Genomic DNA, 21,959 nt, shown 5'->3' with positions numbered 1-21,959 from the left:
ACAAGCCCAGACACACAGAGCCAATTTTGTTATGCTGTTCCCCTTAAATTCTCAATGATGTAAATGTGCCTTCCTGTGGGAATAATTCACAGCTTCAAATCCATAATGCTGGAGCCTGCTCCATGCGTGCAGCACCTAGTAACTGCCTTGACTTCACACAGATGTAACCATGAGCAGAATCTGGCCCCAATCTCTGAATTTCTGAAGAAAATAAGGGATTTAATTAGGAAGATGAGAAACTGAAAGGCTCCTAATGACAGGAGCTGAAAGACCCTACATTTGCAAAACGTACCAGGTGATCCTGAGTACGTCCATTTTAGCTGCCCGAATTCATCGACCCGAGAGACAGATTCCAGGTGTTTTCTCCCAACAACACCTGGCGCTTCCTGACGGAGCGGGGGAGACCCACGTCGCCTGCCAGACGGTTTCCACGTTATCAGTTAATGGTCGTGCTGACAGTCCGGGAGCCAAAACAAGGTCTGCAGCAGACCCGCTCCTCCAGCCCCCGGCTCGCATTAATTAGAAATCCCGGTGCCCGCCGTAACCCCTGTGGACTGATGTTGCTTCGAGCACCCAAAGAGTGGTCCGGGTGGCCTCGCTGACACCTGCGTTTAATTACCGAGCCTGGATCTGAGAGGGTGCTGGCAGGGCTGTGTGCGGATGGGAGGGGACCAGGGCTGGGCAGCGCTCGGGAGACAGGATTTGGAGCCCCTGCTCCCAGCTAAATAAAAAGCAGCAGGTTGCCGAGGCAGCTGGAGGAGGTGCTCTGTCATCCTCTGACACGGGATGCTTTTTCCTGCTCTCAGAACAACTCCCGTGCCTGGCAACTGCAGTCAAGTCAAATATTAGACCCATTTCTGCAACCAGCTGCTTGTCAATCCCACACGTGCCAAGGGGAGCTGCAGTATCTGTCCTCCACAGCCGTGGAAATGCAATTGTATCGTGGAGAGGCAATCTTTAGTCTCTTGGAAATTCACTGTTTCATTTCCTTTTAAAAGCACGTTCAGGATTTTTTTTTTTTTCTCCTGGGTGATGACAGCTTTCTTTAAAATAAAATAAAATAAAACAGGTTCATCTCCAAGGAGATGTGGGAAGCAGTTTGGGGGAAAACTAACGCTGAAAAGAAGTCTCAGCTAACGACATGAACACGCGACAGAAGGCTGCGATGGCTCACGTGCCATCTTGACCGTGTGTGGGGTGCCCCAGGCTCCAGAACAGCTCTGGGTGTCCTTTTGGGCCACTTCGCTGTTCTCATCCGTGTTTTATGGCCACGTCACAGCTTCAGAAAGCAGGCTTCGCCCTCTTTTAAACTTGACCTGTGCTGCCTAATTGTGTGAGGACATAGCCCGGTGTCTGCAACATCACGGCCACTTCCATGATGAATTGGATTTGTCAGTCTCTGGGCTGTGGTCTTATAATGTGCTATATTATTAAGTTTCTTTGCCTTAAGTTGCCAGCTAATGGAATAACCTCTTTGTCTTTATTAGAAAGAGTCCTCAGCTTTATTAAGTTACATAATTTACAACCAATAGCGTAATCAATAAAACATTAACAAACATGTAACCTTAGACAAACCTCACATATTGATTTCTTTAAACATTCTCACAAAGCCTGCTTTTGGCCAAAAAAACCATTCAGTTCCAGTGGCAGCCCCCCCAAAACACTTAATGCATTAAGGTGTGGGCACAGGAGGACAAATTGAATCGGCTTCTTTGGAAATAAATCTGGGTCTCTGCTGGTCTCTGTGGATCCACCTCAGAGCAGTTATTTTTTGCATTTTGGAAGGAAGCTCCAATTTTCTCTTTTGCACCTCATCTCTGTAAGGAAAATACAGTGTGTTGCAAAATACAGTCATTACCAGACAGTTAAAAATGAACATAAATAATCTCTTAGCATGGACAAAAATGGATATTGCAAAACCTGTATGAGCTGATGGTGATTAACCCTGGGGTTTCTCAGCTGAACTGTAACTGGCTGTGGTCGTATCAAGTTTGACCTAGCCCTGTGTCTGTGTTAGGTAGGAAGTTGTGTTTAACATCAGGTAAGCGACTCATTTTTTTAACACACCACCTCATGTAAATACATTTTCCAACCGTAAAAAAAGCTTCTGAGGTCTCTTGAGTGCGGTTTAGTGGATGGTACCGATACATCTACAGTTATGCTTTTGATGCATTCGGGAGAGCTAGTATTTTATTATCCCTACCTCTCTATTCTCAAAACTGGGGGGAAAAACCCCCGCCATCAGACACTCTTTGCCAGGGAATCCATGTGCATTACCGCACGACAGAATTGCACCAATGATAATTTCACAGGTAATTTAAAACTAGACTGGAGGAAGTAGCAGAAAAAGCATCGCAGGGAACATTCCCGCACAAGCAAGGAAGTAGAGCAGACGTGCATCTGCTCCATCTTCAGTTTCAGTGATTTGGTGAAGGCATACACATAATTTCTGGAACAATTAAGTGCTTAATCTTCTTGTAACCTATATCCTCGAGCAGTACATTTATGTAAGGAAATTTTATGGACTTTGCTTTTCTTTAAAAACAGAATCATCTATTCATTTTGCAAGGCTTTGAAAGGTTTCCTTTTCAAAAGGGATGAGGGCGAGGTGGAGGAATAAAGCTTCCCAGCAAATGTTGGGGACTAGTGTGCAGAATTCCCACGTCCCCTTTGGAGACTTTATCATTTAACAGCCACAACTCCCCTTTATTAGATAACTATAAAACAAGTGCCTGGAGGGAGTCAGAAATGAATTGAATTTTGTAGATTTAAATGATTGTGTGGGACCTTTTTGGTTTAATATATACCCTGGAGAGGTTTGCTACTAGAACTTGGGAACTTTATAATAAGAATAATTCCTTAGCTAGAGATCTTTATCTTGTTACATTAATGATTCACTGGGGGGTTATACTGGAAAATGAAGGGAAATTTTTAAAAAGGCTATTAGATCAAATGTTCTTATGGAGACACATACAGAGATGGTCAACAAAGATTTATAGGATGGTGAGATAAGGAGTTTACTGCCTTTGTGCTGTACGTACAGGGCAGCCGGCCGTTTCGGAATGACGTCCTCTCTGCGTTGTTACTCGGTGTTGTCTCCAGCTCACAATCAGCACACAACAAGATAAGGCTTTGCAGGCTGCCTCCCACTTGTGCACTGGAAAATACACATGCAGCAAGGGAATTCACATAACAGTGGTTGTAACTACCTTAGCTTCAATGGTATGGGCCAAACCCTGCATCCAGACCTATTTTTTCACATCTCTGCCTTTACTCCAGAGGTTTTGCAGCACTATTGCTCAGCTCCAGTGCTGCCACATCAGTCCCAGCACGGGCTATTTATAGTGCCCCCAGTTCCTGCTGGATTTGGTGACCATTCAAGGTCTCTAAATAGCAACTGTATGGTCTCCAAGGATGCGCCATTTGGAGAATGCAGATTCTGCTTGTACTTTGCCCATGCAAAACATTTACCATGTTTCTGCCATTTATAGTTGCCACTGTAAAGGGTTTTGAAAGCCTGTTTCCTATACCACATGGTTTTTACCTGTGATCACGACCCACCAGTTTTAATGATAATATCAGGGAATTGAAGGATCAACTACAATCCCCATGGCTGAAGCTAAGCATCCAAAAATAACAAGGCAATTAGGAACATGCAGAGTGGCATTTTAGGCCTGAGGAGTGTGATTTTTTTCATCCAGCTAGGATGAATTCCCATTGACAGTCAATAGAAATGAAAATTGAACAATGCTGTAGCCTTTGCAAATCCAAGCAAAAATGGAAAGAAATGGGGAATGCAGGAACATGCACTTGCACTTTGCTATCAAGTCTCCACCAGGATCTGAGAAGAAATTGCTGGTAATGGATATATGTATGGTCATAGCCAGTGCCTGGAGGTTAAACGTGACAGTGGGGAAAGAGAAAGCATGTTGACTTTTGCTTGACAGGGGCTGCAGAGAGAGTGGTAGCTTCCAGAGATGTCCAAGAAGCCCAGTTTGGCCCATTTGCTAACAGCATTTGCTCTTACTTCTGTAAAAGTATGGGTGTTGTCCCAAGTGCCATATGCCAAGCACCCTTTGGTCCCTTCTCTCCTGTTGTTACCTCATCCCTGTGTCCATGACAGGTAAAAGGTAATTCCCTTGGCCAATTCCTCTCTCCTGTGCACAAATGTCCCAAGATAGCTGTGAAGTTGGATGTCAGAACCCCAGGGAGACTTGTGGAGGAGAAGAGCCCAAGGCTAAGCTTTGCTGCAACAGATATAAGGAGAAGAAAATCTATAGTGCTGCTCTGTAGCTCAGTGGGAGCTGAGGAAATCCCATACCTCTTGGGATCAAGTCTCCCAAGAACGATTTTGGGATAATCCTGGACAAAGAGCCCTCCACGCTTAACGTTTTTATGAAGGCTGAATGAGAGCATTGTGAAAAGCGTAACATGCACTTTACTCAGTATAGATCTGGAAAAAAATGTCAAAGGAAGTGAATTTAAATTCCTCTAAATGCAATTAGAGGTGACAAGATTTCTCATGGTGAGAGACTGCGTTAAAGCAAAAGCTAAAAGTTCCCATCCAGTTCATAAAGCCTTAGGTAGCTATTGGTAATATGAATTAATTTAATCAAAATGGGTAAAAGCTAATGATCCTCTTGGGAACAAAATTAGCTCCTTAATGAAAGAAATGGAGTTCAGAAATTATAATAGAATATTAGCAGATGTGCCCTTTGGAAATTATAAATTTGCAAAATCCCCTTATGTAGATATTAGTTTGAGTCAAATTATCACTAAATCTGACCCTAGAGATGTGATGTGAATGCACGCACTACAATCTGTTCAGGAGGACCTGGAATCCTCTGTCAGCAGTTCTGCTGGGCTGGGTTGGGTGCCACAGAGCACTTTCCCAAGTTACCGACAGGGCACAGTCAAACCCCCAAATTTCTACTTGTAATCTGCCAAACTCTTGCTAAGGACTCCTACTGCCTCTTGTGGCCTCTGGGTTGCAGAGAATAATTATCCTACAGGAGAGATTTTTAGGAAGACTCACATTTCAGTAGGACATAGGTGGTCCTTGTCCTTGTGGCCCTCCCAGGCAATGGATGTTCTGTTCTGGATGTGGGTCACTACCTTGAAACCAAAGCATAAAGGACAATTTATCAGTGTGGATCAGCATGTAGTGAGGAACAAGAGACTCATCAGAGATCCAAGACATGTCAAAATCACAGAAAGCAAACAAAATCCCAGAAAACAAACAAACAAAAATATGATGAATTGCTCATGTTGAGACTACAAAGAATTTACTACATTTTTTTACGGCTCTTTCCAGCCAAGAACTTTTCTCAGCCATTTATGGAAAACATAAAAGCCACTGGGAGTTAAATAGGATAAAAACTAGATTTAAATCATCCTTACACATGCTGCTCACATCAGCATACAGCTGTTTTTCAGCATTTGGAGTCCTTGAAACTTTTAAGCCATTTAGAACAGCATGTGATTGGTATGAAAAATAGCACAGGCTTTCTTTTTATAAAAAGAAATCACGCTCCAGGGTGCTGGATGCAGGGACTCCAGAAACCAAGAAAGATGTTTGAAGTGCTTATTGGCATTCCAGGACCCAGAAAACTCTTCCTGCCTCACGCTATCTCATAGCAATCCTGATGCCTCCATCCTGGGAACAAAATGAGGAAGACATTCCCTCTGGTGCAGATGGCTAATGCACAGCACAAGGCACGCTTGAGTCCCCAATTTGAGGACGTAATGTGCAGTGTTTAGGGAATGAAGTCTTCCTTTTATTTTTGTATTTATAGCACAAGCAGTGGCACTGTAAGCTTCCTCATGCTGTCCTGCCAAAGTTGATTCAGCTCTGCTCCGACTGTCAGGAGTTTGCATGCTCCACTCAATAAGCCACTAACCATAAAAAGATCTTGGACAAGGGAAAATCCAACAGCCCTCAGGAAAGTAACTCCTCCCCCCATCCCAGAAGAGAACAACTCCCAGTTTGCACAAATAAAAGGGCAAACCAAAAACATTAGACAGGCACAGGAAGAAAAAGAGAGGGGAAGAAGAAAGGCCCAAAACACGTCATGGGCAGTTCTCATAGAAGAAATATGCCATACATTGTACCCTTGCAATTTGTGAACAAATGACCAGGGGAAAGAGGGGCACAGCTGGAAACAGCGGGATTGGGATGGTGCTTGAGATCACGCAATGTTAGCATCAGACACAGAAATGTGTGATTCTTCAGCACTCAGTCTGAAAGGGCTTTGCAAAGATGGATCGGCAACATTATTACCACTTTCAGATGAGCTAACTGAAAGAGAAAGAAAATGGAGTCACTTTGCCCAAGTTTTAAAGAACAGAAGTCCTGTTTTTTAAAGGTCTTTCACATTTCAAAAGTTGACTTTATTCTGAATTGCAATGAAACACCCAAAGTCTGAAATTCGCAGCAAAGGGGAATTAGAAAACCCCACCTCAAGGTATTTCAAGTTGATTGACAGGTTTTGTTGTAACGGAAACTGAAACATTCTGTTTTGACTTTGACTTTTTAAAGTTAATATTATGTTGTAGCAAAAAAGCTAATACAAAGTGAAAAAAAAATCAACCCAGAAAGTTGTTTCAAAATAAAAAATAGAATGGGATATTTCAACACTACATTGTCAGTACTTTTTCCACTGATTTTCTTCCAGGAGTCTGCTGAAAGCAATCCTCTTTTGCAAAGTGTTTTGATTTCTGATGGCAATATAGTTCTCTTGCAATTTTTCTGACCAACTGTGCCAAGAACAAAACTCTGACAGCTCACTTCACCATCTAAGGACACATTTTAAATATATGAATACTTTAATACAAGCAGTACCATTTTGTACCATCAGCAACATGACTTTTTTTTCCACAGGGTATTGAAACTGCCAGACTGAGTCTGACCTGAAATTCATTCAGGCCAGCGTGTCTTCATCACTGATAGCCCTGAGTTGCCTAATCTGTTTTTGAACCTGGTTTTGGTTGACATTGGCCATGGTCAGTGGCAGCGAGTACCACAGTTTAAGAGTTTATATATATATTATGGCAAAAATGGCTTTTGCTTATTTCAGTCTTGCTGCTTCATAGTTTTCATTGGGTACCTCATGGGTCTTGTACTGACAGAAATAATGAATCGTCATTCCCCATTTGCCTTCTCCACATCACTCCCAAATTTGTAGACTTCTTTGATATTCTCCCTCAAAAGTTGTCTCGTGTTTTATTATCCTGAGTAATTTTATCTCTTCTGCAGAATTTGTCACTTCATGATTCTCCAGCTTTGCTGGAAACCACACAAGTACATAGAGCAAGAGCAAGAAATTTGCTGCCCGGCAGCTCCCCTCCCTGCCATGTCCCTTGCCCTGTGGACTCCATGAGAGCCTCCCTTCCTTAAAAACTTGTGGTGAGAGATCTTGGCAAAAGCATTGTGAGATACAAGTTCATTACTTAGCAGCTGGATCACATTTATTCAGGTAGTTGCTAGCTCCTCCAAGTCTCTGATACATTTTAAAGGTAAGACTACAAAATCTGTGCAGTTCTTCCCCAGCAACATGTATGTATTTTTGTGACTAAGAATTCTGTTTATGATTGTTTCTACAAGTTTGACTGGTCTTTAATGGAGATTTACAGATCTGTAGTTCCCAGCAATGCCTACAGTCATTACTAAAGACTGGTGACACATTTGCCACTGTACGTTATTCTGGGGGAAAAAATTATTACATACCATAATCAGTTGTTGAATAATTTCATATCTGAATTCCCTTTTAACTCTTCGTTGACTTCTGTCTTGTTCTTGTGATTTGTCCAGCAACCTTTTTTATTGACAATTCTGTTTTAGATAGATCCTTAGGCTCCTCAGCATCAGACACAGTTCTGGTGTGAGACCCTGTCTCACAAGTAGTGAACAGTGAGACCAAGAATTATTTTCCTCTTTCCATAATGACCTTGCCTCTCTTGAATACTTCTTTTGCTTCTTGATCATCTACTGGTTTCACTGACTTTTCCTGTATCAAAGGTGGTTGCATTTGTTATTGCTGATTCTGCTGCCATTATCATCACTGGCACCTTTTATGTTCTTGGCAAAGATCTGCTGAAAATCTTTTTTTTCCTGCTTCATTTAGTTTTACATTTAGTGTGCAATCTCTTCTAGCTTTCTCATTTTAATGCTTTTTTTATTTCTGATAGTTTTCTTTTACTAATAACCAGAGTGGTTTTCTGAAGGGTTGTTTTTGTATTTAGCATGGTATCTCTAGCCTTCTTGCCGTGTGCAAACATTACTTGCTCCTTCTATTTTTCTGTGCATGGGTAGCTCAGTATTAAAGCATGTTTGATGACAAATACTGAAACTTACTGTTGATATTTAGCACATGTATTACTCAAGGGTTATTTTGTGACTAGTGCCACCTGAGGAGTATAAAATGTTAATAGCTATTGAATCAGTTTAATTTCTTTGTCAATTGTTGACATTTTTATTTCACCACTGTAAGCTGAGAAAGAGTAAATGCAATAAATCCCTGATAAAACACACTCTGGTCTCCTAGTCTGGTGACTTATCCTTTAATCCATAACACTTTTTAGCCACCTAACTTGCTTTTCCTAGTCCAGAACTCATGAAATCTACAGTATTTTCTAGCTTTCTTACAGATTTCCCATCTGCCCATCACCAAATGACTCCATGTATCCAGTGAGAATGACAGCACTTCCTCACTTCAGAGACGGAATTAGTGTGAGGAGATGTACAGTAACACAAGCCACGGAGATATCAACTCAGTGCATGCTATATGTGAGAAAGTTTTTCATCTCCCCCATCATGTGATACTTATTTTCTTTGGAGGTTTCCAAACCTCAACCCCTTTTTCTACTTATTCTGTGAAAACTGAGTCTACTTGCTGAGATGTAAGACCTGATACCTGTGAAAATGGATTCATATCTATTGTTAAGGAGTGCCTACAATTTGCTGTATTTGGGAAAAGAAATAGTTTTTGTTGCAATGAACAAACTTGCCCTGGAGCCCAGTGAAACACTGGAGACAAGTTCATACATAATAGGAGGGGTTGAGGCTCCTGCAGTTCAAGGTTTTATGATTCCTATGAACTGCCTTGGGGGGAATTGGAGAGTTTGTGAGCCTGGACTGAACCCGTGAGCCACGTCTTCCCACCGCTGAAACACGGGGGGGCCACAGATGAGGAGCACCCAGCTGATTCCAGAAGAGTCAGCTGCACACAGGGCAGAGGTGCTCAGGCAGAGCTTAAAAGCAGCCTACAGACAACTTTCATTTATGGCCACCTGCCAGTACCTAAGGGGCTTTCTGGCAGCAAACGACCACTGGTTCCTCCTCAGCTGGGCAAAGAGGGTTTGTCCTCCCACAACGCACCAAATAGCCCAGCGTGCTCCTGCACCGGGTTGGTGGCAAAGGTTTCATGGGGTGATGTCTGTGCAGCACGAGGCTGCTCAAATCTCTGCTTGGGCTCGAGCTGCCTTCTCCTGACCCCAATACGAGGAGGCGAGGAGATGTCACCCCAGTGCCCCACCGCTGTGGAGGCAGTGTCTGGGATTCAGACTCTTGGGAGGACCTAGCCCCAAATGCTCATTATGGAGCACTTGTATTCACAAGCCTAACACCTTTTAGAAGTCTGATTTACTGCTCACCGTAACAGCGGTACTTAAAGTGTTACCTCCAAGGAGCTTTGGGTTCCTATTAGAGGCTTGGAGCTCCCTAGAAGTCATCTAGGTCTGACACAGGGCTGAGAGGACCTGCTAGAAAGAGTCACTGGGAAATGCTTGTTGTCTATTCCCATTAGAAACAACACTGTATTATTTTTTATATATATATATATTTTTAGCAAAAAGTGTTTTTAAAAGGGCCAATAACTCACAGATACAGAGAGAATAATTTACTAAAATATGTGCTGTTTTGTTCGTCCGGAGACCCTCTGGGCAAAAAAACATCAAGGATAACAAGCATGCTAAATACTAATAGTCACAATCGTAAAAAATTACATGCATGATTAAAATATCTGTTTCAAGGCACTCTTATATTTGCTAATAAAAGTCTCCTTATGAATATCAAAATACAATTTTCCATATGAAAAGGACAAGCAGAAAACAAATTACATCTTAGCTTTATTTGCAGTGACCTTGCAAGGTTTCTAAAAATCTGACCTCCCTATCTTTTAAATGCATTCAATGTATGTAAATGATTTAGATAAGGATGTCAGATGCAAGACACCAGCATTGGTTGATGGTACCAGAACCAGAGAGAGAAAAAGTGAACAATGAACAACAACGTAACAGGATTCAGGATGAAGCAGATCTTGCAGGCAACTGGGCCAGTAAAGAGAAAACGCAATTTAAATTAGACAAATGTTACATAATAAATCTAGAGCCAGTAAGCCAGGACAGTGAGAGTACATTTTAAGCAGAAGAGTAATTCAGAGCGAGCTGACCAGGAAAGGAATTTTCTCCAGGGGTTACTTTAGCAAAGCCCTCCGAGCCATCCGGCTGGAGTTCAATTCCAGCACAAAAGGCAAGGGGAGACTGGATGAATCGGAGAAGAGGCTATAAATCAGGAGAAGGGCTAACATTTCTGCACGAGGCGGGGCACTTTTTAATTTGAAGCACTGTGCTCGGTCACCTTTTCACACAAAAAAGGGCATTACTGCCCTGGAGCGGGTACAGCCTCAGCCAGCCAGGCTGACGGCAGATTTTTGGAAGATGACTTACAAAGGGCGCCTGGAGTAGGGGATCTGCTCAGGGGAGAAGCAAGCCCTTTCCAGCAACCAAATGAAATCACCCAGATGATGAAGGAGCGGGGCCGTCCTACCTGCCCCGTGGCGAGCAACCTGTACCCAAAGCTGCGGACCTTCTGCTCCAGGCACTGTGCAGCTCGCTGCAAAGCAGCTTGCCGGGGGAGGATTTGCCAGGTGTTTCGCCAGACCCTGGAAACCAGAGGCTGCAAATCCCCCGGAGAGCAGCGTTTGTGCTCCTCTGAAATCCACGACAACCTATGCCCTTTGAATCCCTTAGCTCGGGGTTTCACCAGCCGATCCCAGAAGCAGGTAGTGGAGAAAAAGGGGAGACTGGACACCCCGACCGCTCCCAGTCTTGGCTTTTCTCTCAAGCCTCTGTCACAACACCCCAAATTGACAGTCGGACTGTAAATGCAGGCACCACCATCCTCCTCCAGATGCACAATCAGACATTTTAGCACGTGTGTGACAGTAGCACAGTCTGATACTGGGACATAAGGGGGGGATACGGGCTCCTAGCTCTTATGAGCTAATTGCTCATCCCCTTTAGCCCAGACAGCAGAGACCTCTGCTAGGCAGCCAGGGTGCAGCCAAGCGTTATACTTTCAGCATATGGACCATTTAAATTCCTAGCAAAAAGAGCAGTTTAAACCGCTTGGTACTTGGGTAGGATTTCTGCCATCTGGTAGCCTGTACCTTCTGCTGGCAGAAGCCAAGGTTGGATGCGGCTCTAGGATAGTAATTGTAGTGTCATTTCCATACAAATGGCTTGTAACTGGTGAGTTTGGGGCAGGCCCATCAGAAAGCATTTGCCTTGCAAACATTTCCCCTGTCTCTTGCTGTGTATCAGGAGTCCAAAGGAAATAAGGGACCCTCTCAAGAATATTACTGGTGCACCCACAGTGTGGACCTGGAAGGGATGAGCCAAAGATGTTGATGCTTATTTTGTTCATTCTTGCTGAAGACTGATCCAGGGATGCTGAAAATATCCCTCCTGTCTGGTGGGAGAAACAGCCAGAGAGACCTGAGAGGAGGTTACTGATCTGGTCACTGGTGGGTTTTACGGCTCAGAAGTGGACTGGGGCTCCAGCTGATTCTGTAATGACCACCAAGAAATGAGCTTTTAAGACAACCATGAAATCACAAAAAACCCAACATAACTGACACACTTTAACAAGCAGAATGAACCCCCCAGTTCACAATAATAGCTCCTGCCTTCTCTAGACTAAAGCCTCTAAGTGTGATCCAAAGCCACCCTCAGGCAGAGATCCCCCCTTGATGTGAACCTCAGCCCCAGCACACATGATCAGCAGACACACATTCATGCTCTGGGGTCCTTCTCGAACAAGGCTGCTTTACAAGTGTCTTGCCCTCCTGATATCCGCGAGGCTACCTGTGTAACCTGGTCCTCAAATAATTTACACAGGTAAAATGGAATCCATAATTTTTCCTCTTTTGGGGCTCAGAAGTACATACGTCATGTCATCTCACAGAATGAGGGCAGTGCTATGCTCTGCACTGCTTTACAAGGTCCCTGTATCCTCCTTCAGACACATCCAGGGTCTCAATGACATGAGACATTGTCCTTGAGTGACACCTCTCTAGAAGCTGCTCTGTGGATGGCTACAGATACATCTGAGGGCAATTCTGATGTTGTATCCTTCATCAGCTGAAGGAGGCGTACCACCTTATGGGACATTCACACTTACACCACACCTAAATGTATCGTGTTCAAAATGCAGATTGTTCCAATGTCTAACTTTAACTGAGTAAGTGTTGAACTCAATTATCAAGATTTAACACAAGCTTATTTTGCATTGGTACCTCTTTCTGGAGGTCCTGTGTTAACTGTTAAATGGTGTGCTACCTATGTTTTTTGTCAGGGAGACTGAGGGAAGCTAATTGCTGGAGTCTGTTTTGACCACAGGACTTGCTAGAAAGCCAGTGTGACAAAACCATCGTTATTTAACAACTGATTGTTGCTTTGGCTGTTCAGAAACCAGAGATAGGATTTATCCTACTGCCTAAAACTTCATCCACCTCAAAATTAAGCAACTAGTCAGTGCCAGCTGGTTAGGCTGGCACGATGTCCAGGGTAAGGGCAACCTGTGGGAGCGAGTCACATTGCACTGAGGAGGGTATTTAACACAACAGGGACGTGTTCATGTCAGGAGGAGCAGCTCCTTTCTACTGACCAGCAAGAACCAGGTCTTAGTTTGGTCTTGATGCCCACTCATGTATTGAATATGATGGACCAAACTGGGTGCAATGAATGCCATTCCCAACTGCTACCACCTTTCTACAGACCTCTCCACTCCTACCTTTGGTTATACAGGTAGGCTATAGGGAGGCCACTGGACAAGCACATCTCCACACTACGACCCAAGGAACCCCAGCCCACTTTGTTGCCAAAGGCTTTTTTTGGAGAGGACTGCTGGGTGTGTTGTCTGCAGCACCCTCCCAGCAAAAGTTGTATTGAGGGGCATCCCCCCCATTCTCTTAAAATCTTCCACCTATTCTAATATCTATACAGTTATTAAAAGCTCCAGGGTTTTGTGAAGTATTTTTTATTAACAGATATGAGAGAAAGGAACCTTTGTTCAAGAGCTAAAACACCCCAGTAAAACCTGAAGGACCTCTACTGTTGATGCCTGCAAGAAGTTTTCCACCAGAGACGGCTGAACAACAAAATTGACACAGATAATATTGCTAACAGTAGGGAGGTTGGAAGAAAATAGAGCCCTGAAAACAAAACCTTTCATGATTCTTTACACCTAAACCCCAAACAAGTGGCAAAAAGCACAGAAACTATTTTTTTTCCCCACTTTTCTTTTGTGTCCCACATAATGCTAGGTGTAAATCTGGCACCTGAACAAGAGGTATATCTGCATGCCAAATGATTATCACAGGTGTTTCACCTCCAGCAAGATATCAGTGGATCTGCAGTAAGAAAGCAGAAAGGGCTGAAGCTTTTATAAAACCGTCCACCAGGCTTTTCTGTTTACTTTTTCAACTTCTGCTGCCTTTCCGCCGAGGTACAGCAGTGTCACTTATAATTCCCTGAGGATACGTTAGATAAATACGCAGCTTATTTAAGCAGCCCTATCATCCATTTGGAGCAGATGAAAGCTTCCTACCAGCTGGAAGGCGTTTGCTGTAACCCCCATGTCCACCCTCTACACTCTCTGCCCTTTGGAGGCTGAAGCAGACTGCAGGAGCGGTGCCTACCAGCACGGGAGAGGGTTTTCGCAAGGCATCTGGTGTGGTCCTTGCGTGACAAGCTGGTTCAAGGAAAGACCTGTACCTTGGGTGGTGGTTACAAATAAGAGCAGCTGTGATTCTGTACTCCCCTAATGTATATTTAAACCAACTGTTTGTCTATTTGCTTCCAACAGATTTTTTGATTTGTAGCTTTTGCGGATTTAAAAAGCACGTTAATGGTCCCTAGATGCTTTTCTTTCTCTGTGATAAGTCTAAGTAAAATAAATTAAATAATCCTCAACCCTCCCCACCTCAAGTCCTTTCATTCAAATGGCCTTAGATATCTTCCCTCATTTTCAAATATCCTAGAATAATGTGGTATTCTGACCTGAATCTTGTTATGTTTTGTGTTTTTCCTTAGAACTCAAGCTACCGGAGAATCTCAGGTTCCATTAAAAATATTTTTGAAGTAGATAAGTGGTTTCAGAGAACAGCTTGAAAGCACAATTTAAGTGCCAGCTACGAGATCAGCAGCCAGGTCTAAAAGAGAAGTCACGCACCGCTTTTAGCTATTAAGATGTGCTTTGCAGCAGTCTCTTCTCTTCTGAACACTTGCTGTCAGATCAGCAGCAACTTCCCCCGAGCTTCAAGAAGCTGCTGTGCCCCCCAGGTCCCACTCCAGCCTTCCCGGGGCACAGGCAGTCTCTCCTCTCTGCTTCCCAGAGGAGAAGGGAACTGCCACCAGCTCCAAACTCAAGCCACGGAGGCTGAGAAGACATTTGCGGCCATTTGCTGCCAAAGGAGGACATTTTTGCTCTGCGCTGATGATGCTCAGCTAATTCACTGGTGCTGGAGAAGTCCGTGAGAGCTGTGCGGCGTAACCTGGGAACAGCAGTTGTGTTGTTAATAATAAAAGATTTTTTGCGGACTGGGTAATGACATGGGTCTGTCAGCTCCCACATGCAAAGCGTGGGGGCAGAGAGCAATCAGTCGGTTTTCCACAATAATTTGCAGAGGGAGCTGCTTCTTTGTGGGAACTAATAGCCTTCTCCAGAAGATGAAGTTTGTGAGGGAGGAGTGGCAAAAGTCCTGGCCTAAGGAGACCAGGAGATTTGACCCGAGGCCAGGGGCAGTTTTGGTAAACTGGCTATCATAACATCCCTTGTATAAGAAAGTCTATGGGTATAAACAAAGGTGTCATCAAAGCATTTCTGGCTCTGAATTTTTTTTTTTCTAGAAATCAATGTTTCTTCCACCTGGATTTAACAGGAAAAAAAAAATCCCAGCCCTAGTCTCGGTTTGCTCATGGCTAGACTGTACGAGTTCAGGTTCTCTATTAAATGCCATACATTCAGGGCTGTTTCTGTGGAGCTCTGCTGACTTTACTCTCCAAGGCCTTCAGCCTGGCCTTGATTTATTCTGCAGAAGTACACAGCTGGCTCACTATGTTTCCACCAGCACTCATTCCCAAAAAATACTGCTGCTCAACCTGGGCTTGACAGCAAGCCTGTTACTGGGTTGTGGTGTTGGATTTGGTGGGTTGTTTGGTGTGTTGTCCCCCCCTCATCTTTCCTTCTTCTCTCTCCCTCTGTCGGAGTGACAGTCACCATCTCGGGGATCTGGCAGAAAAGGCTGGAGCAGCATGATGTGGCTGATACGGGCAAGAAGCCAGAACATTTTGTGTAGGTTAACTGTCCTCCTAGGCAGAGAGCATCCCTCAGCTTAGACATATGCCAGCAGCCAGCCATTCCTCCGCTCCTCCTCCCCTCCCCAGCTATTCCTCCCACTCAGACTTTCATGCTCAGCCCAACTTGATTAAAACATTGCTGTCATTTAAAAAAAAAAAAGGGGGGGGGGGGATGTGTGGAAATTTCCTTGCAGCTGCTGCTTCTGTCAGCCGGCAAGTCACTTTTAAACTCTCCCTGATAGAAAGCAGCAGTGCGCTCTGGCTTTCCCTTCCTTGCTGCTGAAGGGCTCCCGCATGCAGACGTTTCCACGCCAGAACCATCCGGAGCAGCCTGCTCACGATGGGAGCAGGATGCCTGCCAGCATCCTTCCCCCCTGCCAGTTGCCCATGGCTGGGCATGTGGGGTGCAAGGTCCTGGTCCCCCAGCAGAGCCCAGCCTGGGGACACCGGGGCACATCAAGGTGCGACACGTCAAGACGTTGTGGCCCCACACGAGCCGTCTGGCAGGGAAAGATAAAGTGGCGATGTCCTACCTGTTCGCGCTATCACCATGGCAAAACCACGTGTGGAAGGCTGTTATCCCTCTCCCACATCATTTCTGATACATTGAGATGAGCACAAGCAAAGCCTGCGGTTGGGAACATCCCTGAGCTCCGAGCGGGGCTTTTGGGGGAATGTGGACTTCAATCCAGATGTGGAGCACACAGCTGGCACACGTCCTTGGAGCAGGCCAAGCCCAAACCACAGAGCTGTATCATACCTCACCATTCCCAGGGCGTGCAGAACTCAACTCGAGCTTTACAGCCTGAGACATCTGCTCTTGAGTTGTTATAATGAACCGAAGAAAGCAATTTAGCTTATCTTCTCCACTTGGGAGCAAACATCAGTCCTCCACTCAATAGTCTGCATGAGCAGCTAGTGACCTCCGAAGGGTGCAAACAAGGGAAGGGCATTGCTGGGAGGGTACCATTGCTCTGACGGTAAAATATTATGCTTCACAAATAACAACAAAATATGTCCCACAAGAAAAAAAAACAACAAAAAACCCCACAAGCATGTTAGGCTACCTTCCCAGTTCTGCAAACACTTTCACCCTCCTTGTTCCTTTCCTGTTTCTCACAAAGCCCTTCTTTTGTGCTGTCTGCATGGCCCTGGTTCCCTTCATGCTGAAGACTTGGTAGGATTTGTTTCATAAGCCAGGAAAGCCCTGGTGTACCTCAAAGTTCATTTATTAAATGGTCTTTCAGCCCTCCACAATTTAAAGGGCTCAAAAAATTGACTGAAAAGCAAACAGCAGCTTGAAAAATCATGCGCTACCCTTAAATCCTTGGTTTTGTTTATACTTCTACAGCTCAAGGCACAGAAAAAACACATTTAAGTCATTACAAGATTTAAGCTTGGTACCTTATGTATGGTGACCCATATTTTCAAAAATCAGTGAAAGAATGATGGTTCTCCACTTCAGGTATCTGAAATAGAGCCTCATTTTCATAGAGCAGGCAGCTGATCTTCCTAAAAAGAAAAAAAACTTCATTTATTAAGAGATAACTGGCCATTTAATAAGCCAAGCTGATTAGTTTTTCCATGATTAGTCACTGCAGTGTTTAAGACCAGAAATTTTATAGGATACAGCAGATAAGAAAAGGAATGAGCCATTTAGTTGCTGGAACAAAACTAACAAAACTTTTGCGATTTCTTCTTTAAGCTGCTAATAAAACATGTGTTCCAATATATCTGTTGTATGACTTGCTGTCTTAAAGCTGAACTTCTGAACTTTTCAAACCATGGGAATTCCTCTTATTTCAATATTAATTTCTGTCCTCCATCAAAGTGACAATCCATTCAAAATTTCTCCTAAGAAAAAGTTCCAGGGGAAAAAAAGTTCAAATCAAATGACAAATTTCTTCCATTAAAAGTAGTTTCATTCTATTTTCAACTTTAAAAACAAAAACACCTTCTAAAGGACAAGAAAATGAAAATGAGAAGTACTTTATGCTAAAATACTTTGAAATAAAATGTTCTTACATCCTCAAGGTAATTCTTCTTCAACTATTTTTCAAAATAAAGTATTGTCAACCTGTGCTAACAAAGTCTTGCAGCACATTTTTGTTTTTTTGATACAGCAGCTCTTTCCAGGTAGGAAAGGTTACTTTGGGCAACACTGGGCTAGCTGAAACTGCACATGTATGGGCAAGGACGGGCAGGTGCCTCTTGACTAACAGGTCGCAGGCCAAACTTTGCCCTTGTAGGATCTAAAGGAACAGATACATATGACCGCCGGAAAAATGGTTAATGCAATTACCAGCTGACCGATTCCAGCAGCGAGCATGTTGATGCTGGAATTATCCAAATGACTGCCTGATGAAAGGATGCATTTGTTCAAAGCACATTTGCCTAGCTCACTAATCTCTGCAGATATCCTGTTGGGAAATCCTTTGAATCCAATACCTGATAAATGAATTTGGCAAGTGAATAAACATCCCACAAGCCTATTACTGAAATATTATGCACCTGTTACAAGAATGCTGCTGTGCATTCATTTTCACACAGTACCGTTGCTCTTTAAAAATGTTTTTTGATGATGGAGTGAGAAAAGCTGTTACCAAAACTAATGTTACCTTGAGCAGAGTTACAACCCATGTGCTCAGATGCATCTCAAGAAAAGCCTGCCCGCTGTGGGTTGGGCTCACCGCACATCCCTCATCTCAGGGCAGCAGAAGTCTGCTGGAAGCAATGACCCTGCCCTAAACCCAGACAGATATACGAATTCAGTTGCCCATACCCAAGGTCTGTGTGAATTTAATTTACCCTAGGTGTGGAAGTCAGAGAAAGGGAAATGCTGCAAGGCTAGGGAGCAGGGCTGTTTGCTGCTTGGTGGTGGTGGAGCATTACAGGTACGATTTAGGATTTTGTGCTGCTTGTGAAGTATTCCGTAATCCTTACTGTGAAAAATGGTAAGCATCATGAATGCTTCTTGGTGAATAAATAACCACCTTGCTGACAAGGACTTCAGCAAGTAGGCATCAGATTATTGGCAATGAATTTTATGACTTTGACTTTAACAACTGTGCTTCATGGCTGCTTTGATCAGACAATTGATATTCTGGAGAGGTTGCCTCAATGTGGAGATAAGCTTAAGCAAAGGACTCTGCACAGGTCTGGTGAAGGAGAAAGAGTGGAAATTCCCTGAGCACGCCAGAGGGGAAGGCTCACAAAGACACACCATGTCGGACACAGGAGGCGAAGTGCTGGACAGACTTTCCAGATCATTGTTCTAGCAAATGGGTTCGCTGGCAGAGCTATTTCTATGCTATGGTTAATAATATTCATGGAGGGTCACCTCTATATTTGTAACAATGAACATCAGTTTTTCAAGGCACACATTAAAAGCCAGTTGTTTAATCAAGGAAGAACACCAACTCCAGTACCTCTGTCCACTGAAAAACTAAAAGCCAGAGCTTACATTTCAAACTGCGTGGAGGTCAACTACATGCAGAGAAATCATTTGCTGTCAAGCAGCTGAACGCAATAAAATTGTAAACTTTCCATAGATAATTTGCAAAAGAAAGAGAGGCTAAATTAATTGAATAAATTATTTCCTATGAATCATTCACTCTGCTCTAATTAACAGAAGCTTGCGTACTCAGCTCCTTCTGCAGTATCTCCATGGCTGCCCCTAAGGGTCAGAGTCCCTGAGAAATCCATAATTTTACTTTCAAATGTGTTTTCATTAAGTTATAGTTGGAAATAACAACAAAAGAGATAGTCTGAGGAAGAAAGGAGGAGAAATTATCAAGGGGACTTAGTAGCGGTTGAACTTCAATTAGGGATGGCATTCCAGTTCTTCACAGAAATATTTGTGTGCTTATCCGAACTCCTGCTCACACCACCTGGATGAAGGGCTTCTCAAAAGGTCCCCCCTTCCAGATGCCACAATTCCCCTAATTAATCCTCCTTTGGACCTATAACCCCATAGCTAGCCTGCACACTGATGTCTCCCAGGATTGCTGCAAACATTATTAGCCTGTACATTAGAACAGTTGCCAGGAAATTAGAGGGCAGGCACAGATTAGCTGGCAGTGGAGGGATGGGGGAATAAGGGAACATTAGTTCCCTCATGGGTACCAGCAGATGAGTGCCTGCTTATGCAGCACATAACACAGTCATTGCAATGCAGCACCTTCCCTGTCCCCACTCCCAGTTAGGTTAGAGAAGTCTCTGCCTTCATGCTGTCATTGTAAAGGTTTTAGCTACAGGGGGTTTTTGTTTGCCTTTTTTTTTTTTTAAATAGCTGCATCCAGTATGGGAACCACTGACACTACAATAAAGCAAACAGTTTATTGACAAAAAGTGTTTGCTCCACTGGAATCCTCTGGGTTTGCTGGACCAGAGGATTACAGCAGAGAAGCAGACAGCCCAGTTCCCTTGCTGGAGATGAGACTCTCCCCTGCAAGCCAAAACCCTGTCCCATCCAGAGGATTTGTCAGTGGATAAGGAGAGAGGGGAAGAGAAGAGGGAAGCGGAGGGGCTGACCGAAACCACCGATCCTCAGTCAGGAAAAAGCAGCAACATCGAAGAGTTAAGCCAAGATCTTGGATTTCAAAGAACAGTTTGCTCCAAGCTCAGGCCAGTAAACATTTGGGAATTTTCAGGGTTTTGCTCATTCTCCATCCTTACCGCACGCTTCAACAATTTTTTTCTTGACCTATTAATGACTTCCACTGCATTTAGTGCCCCAGGGCTCTAACCCACATCACAGCCCCACCGTGCCGGGCACACGGTGGCAGAGACTGCCCTGAAGAGCTCACACAGTAATTAGGCAAGGCAGAACGAAGGTGGGAAGGGGAACAGTAACGCAGGGAAGGCCTGGGGTTTCAGCAAGGCAGCTGCCTCTCTGACCCGCTGCAGAAGCGGCAGGGAGCAGGTCTCCTGGCACGGCGTGAACTGGCCTCCTCTGCAGTCACCCTTCGATGTGGATGCTGCTCCACGTTAAACGTCGACACGTGGTGCACGCCAATAGCGGTTAAATCCTCGGCAGAAAGAGGCACCGTGCAACCCCTTTCCCCTGCCTGCCCCCAGGTAAAGCCAGGCGGTTGTGGTGGTCGGTGCCTGGCTGCAGCTTGGCAGGGTACTTGCAGGAACCTGGGGTTTTGCTGTTTTTCAGCACGCCAGGGTTTCCTTTCTGTCTGTCGATGGAGAAGTCTGAGGGGAGATTTTAAGGGAAAAAAGCTCACACAGAAAGATCATTTCCTCTTACAAAAGGACCCTGGGAACAAGACAAGTGTTACAGCAATTGGAGAGAAAGAAAATTAAACTGAAATTCATTTATCTGGAAAAATGAGAAGGATTATGTTCCTGGAAAAAGCCCCCTGTCCCTTTACCCAGTAGTCAAACAGAGGTCAAAGTAATTAATATTAAAGTATCCGTGTAATAGGATGTGTAGAATACAGTTATAAATACAGATTGTATTATAAAAGCATCTTCTGACAAGAGACAAAATTATAGGTACAGGATTCAGAACCACTCTTCCAGAGAGTATACACAATTATGTGTAATCTGGGCAAGCTGTTGAAGGAGTATATTGGTAGCAGAGCAATTATAAATAGGCCAGTTCGTTTCCTCGCTTCCTCTGGTATTGTTCTGTTTACTATGGAGACTTCTCATACCTACATAGGCATGAGCGAAGGATCGGGACATATGTTTTGCCACAAATACATGAGCATACAGGCAAAGCAGAAGTAACTTTGCTCACTGACTCTCTTCTGGCTGTAGTTTGTGTTGCTCTGACCTCGTTCTGAATCATGACCCCACCGTGCTCAGCGCCACATAAACACGCAAGATGACCTGCTGCTTTATTTACCTTAGAAGTTCGGTGGTTTTTAACCAAAAAGGCACAGAGTCACTCCACGGTGTATCCAAAGTTTCCCCTTTTCAAGGAGACTTAAAAGGCTGGTATGTGTACACACACACATTTCTAACATTGAAAAATAATTTAGGGAAAACCAAGAAAGCTTGGCCCAACTCTGCCAGTTGATGGTTTTATAGCAAAGGCAGTCTGAGCTCTCTGCTTTGTAAATAATATCGAATCCATATACTTGCCTTTGCTTAGACAGCTCCCTATATTCTCAGGTCTCCACTTCCCTCTAGGCTGGTCAGTGCTGATATTGAAGTTCATATTCTTTAGAATAACACCGTAACAGGTATTCTGCCTGATTCAAGGCATGTAGGAGAATTATGCCCTGCATCTGTCAAAGGGCATCATTTTACATGAATGTTTTCCTTCAAAAAGAGAAGTGGAAGCTGCAAAGATCAAAATCAAG

At 43.9% G+C, this 21,959-nt stretch overlaps 1 long non-coding RNA gene across 1 annotated transcript in view; it reads right to left on the bottom strand.

Moving 5' to 3' along the window:
* Nucleotides 1–1,031: 1,031 nt before the first annotated feature.
* LOC138690269 (uncharacterized) overlaps nt 1,032–21,959 on the bottom strand; it is a 159,179-nt gene continuing 138,251 nt past the window's right edge. Inside the window, exons 2-5 of the long non-coding RNA XR_011329069.1 lie at nt 17,044–17,151; nt 5,036–5,115; nt 3,042–3,157; nt 1,032–1,817 (exon numbers count right to left, since the gene is read on the bottom strand). This is a non-coding gene — a long non-coding RNA (uncharacterized lncRNA). The remainder of the gene's footprint in view (nt 1,818–3,041; nt 3,158–5,035; nt 5,116–17,043; nt 17,152–21,959) is intronic.

This window comes from Haliaeetus albicilla, chromosome 21, assembly GCF_947461875.1.
Source record: "Haliaeetus albicilla chromosome 21, bHalAlb1.1, whole genome shotgun sequence".
Lineage (NCBI taxonomy): Eukaryota > Metazoa > Chordata > Aves > Accipitriformes > Accipitridae > Haliaeetus > Haliaeetus albicilla.
The sequence above is the reverse complement of the archived record's forward strand: the minus strand, read 5'-3'. Positions and strand labels throughout refer to the sequence as shown.